Below are 10,821 nucleotides of genomic sequence, written 5' to 3' on the forward strand. Positions count from 1 at the left end.
GTGTGTGTGGGTGCTCGCACCCGGGTGGGAGTGAATGGAGATCTGAGCGAAGAGTTTTCATGAATATTGGTGTGCATCGGGGGTCAGTCTTGAGTCCCGTGTTGTTTGTCATGGTACTTGGGGCCCTTTTGCATGACTTTAGAAACGGACTCCCATGGGAGTTGTTGTATGCTGATGATTTGGTGTTGATTGCAGAGAACGAAAGGAAGGCGGAGGAAAGGTTTAGGAAGTGGAGAGATGGTATGGGGCACGAGGGTTTAAGGGTAAATGCAGATAAAACAAAAGTGATGATATCTAAGGATGGTGGCGGTACTGTCAAAGACGAGGGAGAGTGGCCATGTGCAGTTTGCCACAAGGGCATGGGAAGTAATTCCACCTTGTGCGGTGTGTGTGATAAATGGGTGCATAAGAGATATTGTGGTATCAAAGGTAGACTGCGAGATAATGCTGATTTTATGTGTACCGAGTGTCAGGGTGAGCAGGTGGAGATTGTCAGACGTGAAAGGATTGAAGTTGCTGGTGAATCTCTTGAGTGTGTGCAAGAGTTTTGTTATTTGGGAGACATGTTGTGTGCTGGAGGTGGGGATGGAGTTAGCTCTGTGGCTAGGGTGAGAAGTGGTTGGAAGAAGTTCAAGGAGCTCTTGCCTCTCCTGACATTGAGAGGACTCTCCCTACATGCTAAGGGATCTTTGTATGCAGCATGTGTTAGGAGTGTAATGCTGTATGGTAGTGAGACCTGGGCAGTGAGGGAGGAAGATATTTGCCGGCTCAGACGTACAGAAATGACAATGATTAGGTGGATGTGCGGTGCGTCCCTGCGTTCAAGACCTGGAGGGGCTGGGTTTACGATGGAAGAGGATGGGACTGGAGTGTATTGGTGTTGTGATAAGGAGAGGTAGATTGAGATGGTTTGGGCATGTGGAGAGGATGGGGGATGATAATTGGGTGAGGAAGGTGAGAAGTGTTAATATTGGGGGTGGGGTTATGAGGGGTAGACCAAGAAAGACATGGGACGAGGTCATTAAGTGTGACCTCAGGGTTAAGGGACTGAACAGGGAGGCTGCAATGGATCGTGCAGCGTGGACAGCCACCATTAGGTGACCAAGGCTGACACATGCAAGCATGTTGGTGCCTTTAAAAACGAAACGAAACGAAACTTCAGATGCCTTAAAAACTGGATCACAGATACAGGATCATTGCTCAATGTTGAAAACAGCTCCTTGGCATATGGACCTTTTTGGTTTTGCAATTATGCAACATATTACATGGTATACTAGGATGCAAATGGTGGCAAAGCAATTTACAAAGAAAATATACATACCACGCTGAAACTGTTACCCTTAGATGCTCTGATGACTCAGTAGGCTTCTGTGTTAGAGCGAAAGACTGGCCACTTAATTCTCTCAACAGCTCATCATTGGATTTTTGCTTGATGAGGGTCCAAACTAACTCCCTCCAGAGCTGATGCTATGACACTGTGCGATGTTAGCCAAGGTATTGCTTTTTCAACAGCACCTCACAGACACATTTAATCACTGCTTGGTCATTTAATCTTCTGCTTCTCAATGGCTTTGGATGTAAACTTGTAAAGTCAGCAGATCTTGGTCATTTATCACTCGTCGCCAATTTCCCAGGCTATCCCAGCAACTCTTGTTTGTGGCCCAACAGTATCACACGGTTGCCAGATTTCTTAAGCGGGAAAAGGCCAAAAGCAGCAAAAGAATGAGCCAGTGACAAAAGCCAAACCTATCAGTACTGTATTCCGCTGTCCAGTATAGAGAAATACTGAGTAAAAGATCATACGTATGAATTTACTCCTCCCTAAACATTAAAGTAATAAAAAATATGTAAATCATAGCTATATGAATAAACATTATATTTCATTTGAACTTGCACATCGGGTCTAACTGGCATGATACAATATACTGTATCCTACTTACGTTTACATAATACTTTTCAGGTACTGAGAAGTTGCTGAATGCCGTGAAGATCAAAAGTATCCCGGGAGTGCTACGTAGCCTACGTTATAAGGCTGCAGTGCGTGTGGATAGTGAAATTTTCTTTTTGAAGGCTGGATTGAAACAGGAATTGTCATGTCTCCATGGTTCTCTAATCTGTATATGGATGGGGTTATAAAAGAGATACAAGATAGGGCAGTGGATGTTGGAGCGACCTTAATGAGAGAGGGCATGTTTGGAAACTTCCTGACTGTTTGCAGATGTTAGTGATGACGATGGGGAGCTGCAGCCTGCAAGGCTTAGCGAATGAGTTGGGCAGAGTGTGTAAGAAACGGAATTTAAAGGTGAATGTGGGGAAGAGTAAAGTATGGTCTTCGAGAGAAATGAGTCGCTGAATGTACTGCGGGGTTGGATGAGAAGGAAGTTGAAATACCAGATAGGTATGGGGTAGAACCAAGGGGAGACCATACTGTAAAGGCGCGAGGAGAGAACGAGCGATCGCGACAAGACAGACATATGTCCCCAAAAAACACGTGCCTCTCTTCCCCTCAACGGAATCGACTGGAGGTACGTCGCCCTGCCGTATTACCCTTCCCCTGGACCAGCGCTCAACGGAATCGGGGCAGGATCTGTGGGTCAGCAGACTACCCAGGTAGAACCGCGACGACGCCCACCGTGCTTGTCAGGGAAAGGATGCCCACTGTGCTCCCTTCGCTTACTGCCCCCAGTAGTACCGCGACCACGCCTACCGTGCTTGTCGGGAAAAGGACGCCCACCGTGCCCCTTTCACCTACAGCCACCAGCAGGACCGCGACGACTCCTACCAAGCTCGTCGGGGAGAGAGTACCCACCGTACTTCCCTCACCTGCACCCTCCGCCCTGAGCAGGACGGCAGCGATGCCCACCGTGCTCACCAGGGAGAGGACGCCCACTGTGCTTCTCTCGCCTGCAGTTCCAATGCCTAATAGAACCGTGGCTGCGCCCACTGTGCCAGTCGGGGAGGCGCCGTCCACTATACAGACCTCGCCTGTGAGGCCTAGGACAGCAAGGGAAGGTTTGAGGAATGGATGTGCCCTTTGAGCACACCACCCTACAGGCAGAACCACGGCGGCACCCACCATGCCCGCTGGGGAAGCCCTGTCCACCATGCGGTTCTCATCTGCTAAACCTTCGGCACCTATAGAGGGTCACGACCCTTGCTCGCCTCACTCCTCCAGAGGCTGAGCGGGACATCCCTCTCACTCTCCCTGCACCAAAGGGGGCAGAGTAGGCTCCCCAGTGGAGTCACTGCTGGAAGAGGTCTGGAGTGGCCCTATAGTGAGTCCTGGGGTACACTCATTACAACCAGCGCCCCTAAGTCACCAGTCTTTGTCGGACTTCCGAAGAAGGCGAGACTGTAGGAAACCTCTGACGGGCTCCCTGGAAAGGAGATACCACAGGCAGCCCCTGTCAGACTCCCGACGAAGGTGAGGCTGCAGACACCAGACGAAGAGGGACGCCCCCAGAATCCCAGCTGAGACCTCCCTAGACAAACTGGCAAACCATCCTCCACTAAGGGTAGGTGCAAGGAGGCGCATCTACTAGACCCATTCGGCCCCAGCCCTGAGGGCCGACACACCGACAGAGGCCCCTTCAGTGAAAGGCCTCACTCTGCACCATCCAGCAGCCCTCGCCCGATGATCAAGAGTAACACAGTGGTCCTGTGCCCCTTCAGAGTGCACACCTGATGAGACACCTTCCACATCTGGGTGCCACCTGCAGTTATCTTACCAGCCCATTAGTCCCAGACTCAGATCCTTATAATTCATATAGTGTGTGTAATCTATCACATTGTATTGTGTCAAGTCACTATATTCTTTGTGGGTAATATATGTGTAAGACTGGTTAGCCTGTGTTTTTAAGCCCAGTTCCTTTGGGTGCATGCTCTGGACTGGTCTTAGAAAGAACCCAATATCAGACCCACATACTCAGACAGTAAGAAGTTGATCTCTGAGTACGTGGCATAACAGAAGTGGAAAATGTGAATGCGTTTAAGTATTTGAGTAATGTGATGAGTAAGAATGGTAGTTTAGTGGTTGGAGTGCTTGTAAGAGTACAATGGAAGAAAGGTTGCTGGTTCTTTGAAAGTAGTGATAAGAAACAGGGAAGTGAGCATGGAAGTAAAAAAGTCGCTGCATGACAGTATGGGGGACTTTCAGAGTGTTGAGTCATTCGAACCTCAGTCCTACGCCAGTCTTTTGCTGGTTGCCATGCTCGTAATAGCCGTGGATTACTTGTTGTTATGCTCCATGTTCTAGGGTCAACTTCTTGTCCTCTGAACATGAGCTACTGAGTTGGGGTTCCCTTCAAGCCCGGGCGGTTTTGCAACTGCGGACCAATGGCGCAGCAATATCAAGCCAATGTTGATCGTTTTCTTTGATATCCAAGGGATTGTTCACAAGGAATTCGTTCCATCCGGTCAATCTGTCAGTGGAAAGTTTTACTGTGAAGTTTTGCAACGTCTGAGGAAGAACATCTGCTGCAAACGTCCGGAACAGTGGAAGAACAAGGACTGGGTCCTGCATCGTGACAACGTCCCCGCCCACACATCAGTTGTCGTCTGGCAGTTCCTGGCTTCCACTAACACGGTAGTCATTACCCACCCACGCTATTCGCCTGACCTTTCCCCCTGCTACTTTTTCCTGTTTCCCGAGCTGAAACTACGACTGAAAGGGCGTCGCTTTGACTCGATTAAGGAGATCCAGACAGAATCGGAGAAGCTCAAGACCATTACTGTATGCCCGAAGCCTTCCAGGGATGCATGGACTTGTGGAAAAACGCTGGGACCACTGTATGCAGTACATGCCCAAGAGGACTACTTCGAAGGCGACAGTGAGAACTAGGAGGTAGGGTAATTTATTTTCCTACATTATGCAAATTACTGGAACTTTTGGGTAGCATTTCGTGTGTGTGTGTGTATAGATAGATAAATAGATAGATATGTATATATAATATATATATATATATATATATATATATATATATATAATTTTTCTCACCATATAATGCGCACTTTTTCTTGAAAAAAAGCTTAAAAAATCACGCTGTGCATTATACAATGAAGGTCAGGTTCGAATTAGGCCTATTGGTTGCGTTAACTACAGTATACTGTATAGTATCCACACTTTCCCGTTTGCCAGAGTGGCCCCTTGAGTACTCAGGTGTGTGTGTGTGTGTGTGTGTGTGTGTGTGTGTTCTTACCTTACCTAATTGTTCTTACCTAATTGTATCTTTACAGGAATGAGTCAAGCTCGTACTGTCCCGTGTCTTAAACCATATTTATCGTACTTATCCTTAAATTTGTGAATTGTTTTGGCACACACTATTTCATTCGGTAGTGCATTCCATTGATCAATTGCTCTGTTTGGGAAACTGAATTTCCTTACGTCTTTATCACCTCTCTTCTTATGCAATTTTTTGCAGTGTCCTCTTGCCGATGCTTCTCCATATGTTAAGTAATCATTTATGTCTATTTTTTCCTTTCCTGATGTGCATTTATATAGCATTATCATGTCACCTCTTCTCCTTCTCTCCTGTAGTGTTGGTAGATTCAGTTTATTTAGTCTTTCTTCGTAGCTTAGGTCCCTTAAGCTTGGTATCCATCTTGTAGCGGCCCTTTGAACTTTTTCAATCTTGTCTATGTGCTTTTTGAGATGAGGACTCCAGACTACTGATGCATATTCCAGGGTTGGTCTAATGAATGATGTTATTATCCTTCTTAGCATGTCTTCATTTATGTATGTGAATGCTATTCTCATATTTGCAAGCAGTGTATACATGTTCCGTACCTTCTCGCTGATGTGGTCAGCCGGAGATAGTCTGTTATTGATAATCACACCTAGGTCTTTCTCTCTTTCTGATGTGTATAGGGTTTTATTTCCTAACTTATAATCCCAATCAGGTCTTTTTCCACTTTTACCAAACTTGATTACATGACACTTGTCCACATTGAATTCCATTTGCCATGTACTACTCCATTCATGAAGTTTATTTAATACTTCTTGTAGCTCCCTACAAGAGTCTGTGCTAGTAATTCTCCTTTGTATTTTTGCATCATCTGCAAACATATTCAGATAGCTCTCATTTCCAGTGTTACTGTTTATATCATTTATATACACTAAAAACATGATTGGTGCCAGCACTGAACCCTGTGGTACTCCACTAGTCACTTCTTTCCATGATTAGTAGTTTCCTCTTAGTACTGTCCTCATTTCTCTTTTTATGAGAAAGTCTTGCATCCAACAAAACAGTCTGCCTCGAATTCCTCCTTGATGGTACAGTTTCCATAAAAGTCTTTGGTGTGGTACTGTGTCAAAAGCTTTCTTGAAATCTAAATAGATACTGTCCACCCATCCTTCCCTTTCCTGTATTGTGTTTGTTACTCTGTCATAGTAGCTCAACAGATTAGTAACACATGATTTTCCTTTTCTGGAACCAAACTGTCTTTCTGTTATCACACTGTGTTCTTCTAGATGATTTACCCAAGCTTTTCTTTTAAGTTTTTCTAATACCTTGCTTACAACACTGGTCAGTGATACTGGTCGGTAGTTGAGTGGATTTTGTCTATTTCCTTTCTTGAATAAGGGGACAATATTTGCTTTTTTCCAAATATCAGGTAGTTTCCCTTGACTCAAGGATTTCTTGAAAATTAAAAATAATGGTTTACATAACTCCTTTGCACATTCTCGTAATACCCAACTTGAAATTTCATCAGGACCACTTGCTTTTCCTCTGTCTAATCTACTTAACTCCTCCTGTATTACTTTTTCTGCTATTTGTATATCTGGTAGTATGTGTGGACATGCGTGTTCCACATAGTCCCTCTCAAAATTTTTTTCTTCTGTAAAAACTAACTGGAAATTCTTATTTAGTGCTTCACAAATATCTTTCTCTTGTGTATAAGTGATTCCCTCGTCCGTAATGGATTGTATTATATCTTTTTCTTTGGTTTTGCTTCTGATATAGCTGTAAAATAGCTTTGGTTGATCACTACTTTTATTTATTATATCCTCCTCAAACTGTTTTTGGGTTTCCCACCTTATTCTTGTATAGTCATTTCTTGCCTGTTTGTAATTATTATACGCCCTTTCACTATTGTGTCTTCTGTATCTATTCCACAACAAATCTCGTCTTTCTCTTGATTTTTTACATTCTGTATTGAACCATTTCTGTATTTTCTTATCTGCTTCTTTGTGCTGTGGGATGTACTTCTGGACTCCTATTTCATAAAATTCACAAAAAATTTTTATATACAGCATTTAAATCTTGTCCTCTAAGCTCATTTTCCCAATCAACTTCTAAGAAATACTTCTTTAGGTCTTGATAATTTCCCTTTTTATAGTTTAGGCTCTTTTTGTAACTATCATTGCTGTTTACTTTGTCATATGCTATCCTGAAGTTATAATTTAGTACTGCATGATCGCTTTTGCCCAGTGGAGGGTGATACATTAAACTGTCAATATCATTTTCTTGCCTTGTAAATATTAGATCTAGCACTGAAGGTACATCAAGTCCTCTTTTTCTGGTGGTTTCCCTCACATGTTGCGTTAAGAAAAACTCTTGTACGAGATCCAGGAGCTTTTGGTCCCAACAGCTTTCTTGGCTATTTATATCTAGAGTATTCCAATTTATATTTGTATTGAAGTCCCCAGTTAGTATAATTCTTTCCGATTTCTCTTCCATTTTATTTAGCAATGATCTTACACTCTGAATTGTACTCTCTGCCAGGTCCTCATATTCGTCTCTTTCCCATGTGTTTGATCTAGGTGGCATGTACAAATTTGCTACAATTACTTTACCTTCAGATGTGTCGATCTCTACTGCAATCAGTTCTACTTGTGATGGTATATCTAGTTTTATTTCCTTGACTTTTAGATTTTTCTTAGTTAATATTATAATTCCTCCTCCTTTTTTTAAATATCTGTCTCTTCTCCATATATTGTATTCCTCTAAGTTTAGTATGTCATTTGATATCCTTGGTATTAATTTTGTTTCAGTTAGGCATATTATTTGTGGTTCATTGTCTCTGACATAATCATTCATCTCTAGTAATTTAGATACCATTCCATCCACATTTGAGTACATCAACTTTATCATCTTGTTTAAATACTTGTCATGACATGGTTCTACTACCTTCCTCATTTTTCTTCCATCCGGTTTGTGTACCACTTTCGTACCTGCAATCCTATTACTTTGTAAAAAAAAATTTCTTCTTGTCCTCTTCTGATCTTCCCTCATTTTTTGTTTTTGCTTCCTCCCTTTTCTCTTTCAGTAATTCCAGTTCCTCTTGTGTTAGGCATCTTTTTATCCATACATTTTTGAACTCCTCTTTTTCCTTAAGATTCTTTGCATTTTTTAGTATCTCTTCCACAGTGTTTACACTCTGGAAAGTCACCTTTAGAGGTCTTGTCTTGCTTTTCTCGTATTTCCCAAACCTTTTGTGTTCCTCTATGTCTTTACTACAGATTTCCTCTGATACTTCTTTCAGTAAGCTCATTACATTTGCCATCTCCTTTTTGTCTCTTGTGATTTTGTTTTTAACTTCATCCTCTTCTATACCAGTGATTACTATTGATCTGTTTATCTCTACTGAATCTTTGACTAACTTTGGATTGTTTTGGATTATTCTTTTCACCTCCTTTTTAATGCTTTTTTCCTCCACCCTTGTTTCTAAGTCTTTCTTTACTTTCACCATTTCAGCATACGTGGTTTCTACATCATTTTTGTAGCTTTGCACAGCTTCATTTACTTGTGTTATCTTCTCCTCAATATCACTGCTCTGGTCAATAAGACTGCTAACTTGCCTAATTGTCTCTGTGTCATTTTTGAACTCTTCCATAACACTCTCGTGATTGACTACTGTACTTGCCATTTCATTCATTTTCTTCCTAAGTGTACTCAATTCCACGGTTAGTTCAATGATGGTTGTATCTTTCTTATTGGCCTCCCTTCCTAGTTTTTCTATTTCTTCCTTTTGCAAGTGCATCTGCTTCTTTATTTCATCAATTTCATTTTTGAAAGCCATTTCTAGTTTGTTTACACGTTCAACCAGTCTATTGTGGGTCTCTACTTCAACCAGTTCTTGGTAGAAATCATCATTTTGCTTTTTACCTTTATCCCTTTTCTTTTCCAAATTTGTTTTACTGAAGTATGTATCCATTTTGCAATACTTAAAGTGCAAAGCATATACTTACAATCTCCGTCTTGTTGTAGTCTAAACAAACCTCAGAGATGACTCAGCGTAATCTTTCGTCTTGGTTCTATTTCCTGTTTTTACAAGTCTTGTTGAAACTTATTATTTTTTTCCTTTTTATAATGAACAATCATTTAGTCTAACATGGTACTGAGCTTGACTCATACAAAGATATTATTTAGGTAATGCCACTAGCCGTGATGATTTGGTACGGAGCGCCGGTGTCACACGTGTGTGTCTGTGTGTGTGTCTGTGTATATAGATAGATAGACAGATAGATAGGTATATAGATATTTTAGATAGATATAGATAGATAGATATTGTGTGTGTGTGTGTGTGTGTGAGAGAGAGAGAGAGAGAGAGAGTGAGAGAGAGAGATCATACCGACCTTCAAAGCACGATACAAGGTAACTACTAGTATGCCCTGTAACACGGGCCTGATAACTTTTTAAGTCAAACTCTAAAGGCGAGAGTGGCCGGTTCTGCCCTGAGCTGTATTATGTGAGCTAATATTAATCCCAGATTCTCCCCGTATGTAAACCCCGTGGGGAGGGGGTAAAGAATATTTTCCCAGTATCCCTGTTTTTCGTAAGAGGCGACTAAAAGGGGCCTTTTTGTCTCCAGTCTTTCTCTCCTTATCGTCCTCTTCTTCTCTTGTCCCACCTCTGTTGTTGATATTTTCGTGATTTTTGTGGCCTATATTGTCTCTCCACTCCTATCAGGTTAGACATTTGGTTTCATGATATGAAATGCTTAAGGACTTCCCACTGACGTCGACCCTTCCTCTCCTCGTCGGTCAAACCTTTTAACCATATGGCCAATCAGACCATTTCATTGCCAAGTTTCTTCTTCGCCAAGCCACTTTAACGTCCAGCCACTCCATCGTCAAGCCGCTTCATCGCCAAGTCACTTCAATCACCAAGGCACTACAACACCAAAACTGCTTCAGGGCGAAAACCACTTCAGTGTCAAAATCACTTCAGTGTCAAAACCACTTCAACCCCAAAACCACTTCAACGCAAAAACCACTTCAACCCCAAAACCACTCCAACGCCAAAACTACTCCAACGCCAAAACCACTTCAACGCCAAAACCATTTCAACGCCAAAATCACTCCAACGCCAAAACCACTTCAATGCCAAAACAAGTCAACGCCAAAACCACTCCAACGTCAAAACCACCCCAACGCCAAAAGCACTCCAACGTCAAAACCACTCCAACGCCAAAACCACTCCAACGCCAAAACCACTCCAACGCCAAAACCACTCCAACGCCAAAACCACTCCAACGTCAAAACCACTCCAACGTCAAAACTACTCCAATGCCAAGACCACTCCAATGCCAAGACCACTTCTACTGTATGCCAAGACCACTCCAAAGCCAAAACCACTTTTACGCCAAAACTTCTTCAACGCCAAGACCACGTCAATGTCACGATCACTTCATTGCCAGGACCACCTTAACACCAAGACGATTGCAATGTCAAGACCACTGATAAGCCAAGACCACTTCTATGCCAAGACCACTTACATGCCAAGACCACTTAATGCCAAGACCACTACTACCCCAAGACCACTACTACCCCACGATCACTTCAACAACAAGACCACTTTTACACCAAGACCACCTCAA

The sequence above is a fragment of the Coenobita brevimanus genome, chromosome 65, assembly GCF_032717465.1.
Source record: "Coenobita brevimanus isolate Jiangsu-jjx chromosome 65, ASM3271746v2, whole genome shotgun sequence".
Lineage (NCBI taxonomy): Eukaryota > Metazoa > Arthropoda > Malacostraca > Decapoda > Coenobitidae > Coenobita > Coenobita brevimanus.